The sequence below is a fragment of the Schistocerca nitens genome, chromosome 8, assembly GCF_023898315.1.
Source record: "Schistocerca nitens isolate TAMUIC-IGC-003100 chromosome 8, iqSchNite1.1, whole genome shotgun sequence".
Taxonomy (NCBI): Eukaryota; Metazoa; Arthropoda; class Insecta; order Orthoptera; family Acrididae; genus Schistocerca; species Schistocerca nitens.
This window is the reverse complement of record NC_064621.1, coordinates 160,165,886-160,166,930: the sequence shown is the minus strand read 5'-3', so window position 1 is coordinate 160,166,930 and position 1,045 is coordinate 160,165,886. Positions and strand designations below refer to the sequence as shown.

The window sequence follows — 1,045 nt, the reverse complement described above, 5'->3', positions numbered from 1 at the left end:
GCGTTGGCTGTTAACAGCGCGTAGCGTTGCGCAGTTGGAGGTGAGCGGCCAGCAGTGGTGGATGTGGGGAGAGAGATGGCGGAGTTTTGAGAGCGGATGATCTGGACGTGTGTCCATCAGAGACAGTAAATTTGTAAGACCGGATACTGATAACTTAAATGGACTCTCCTCTCTGCTCCAGCCGAGTGATATGGGTCTGTCCTCTCTGTAATCCAAACGTAACTTCTAGCCTTAATAACTTGAAACCGATTACTGAAAAATGTGCAAGACGACCACTCTGTTTGTCTAAGTTAGTGTGTCTATCGTATGCACTTAGATTTCTGTTGGACATTCGCCACTCAGTATAACATGATGGCTTAAGCACTCCGTCTTCAGGCCACGAGTGGCCTACCGGGACCATCCGACAGCCGTGTCATCCTCATGGAGGATGCGGATAGGAGGGGCGTGGGGTCAGCACACCTCTCTCCCGGTCGTTATGATGGTATTCTTGACCGAAGCCGCTACTAATCGGTCGAGTATCTCCTCAATTGGCATCACGAGGCTGAGTGCACCCAGAAAAATGGCAACAGCGCATGACGGCCCGGATGGTCACCCATCCAAGTGCCGACCGCGCCCGACAGCGCTTAACTCCGGTGATCTCACGGGAACCGGTGTATCCACTGCGGCAAGGCCGTTGCCAACATAATGGCGTACAATAGTAAAAAAAGAAGCATGAAGCCAATCGGATGTCTGTGTTTACTCCATATGATCTTATTTGGGCCAGTCGGAAATCTAGAAACGCAGTCGACTGGTTCACCTGCATATTTGCTACACGGTCCAGTCACATTAATTTGAACGCAACATATGTTAGACGGCAACGTACAATAACCACTCACAGAATGCAGGTGGCAGCACGAGAAATCTAAGGTATACAGGGTGTTACAAAAAGGTACGGCCAAACTTCCAGGAAACATTCCTCACACACAAAGGAATAAAATATGTTATGTGGACATGTGTCCGGAAACGCTTACTTTCCATATTAGAGCTCATTTTATTACTTCTCTTC

General features: G+C 48.7%; 1 pseudogene; it reads right to left on the bottom strand.

Annotated features, from left to right (window-relative positions):
• Positions 1 to 560: 560 nt before the first annotated feature.
• On the bottom strand, positions 561 to 678 carry LOC126199816 (5S ribosomal RNA; annotated as a pseudogene).
• Positions 679 to 1,045: the final 367 nt, after the last annotated feature.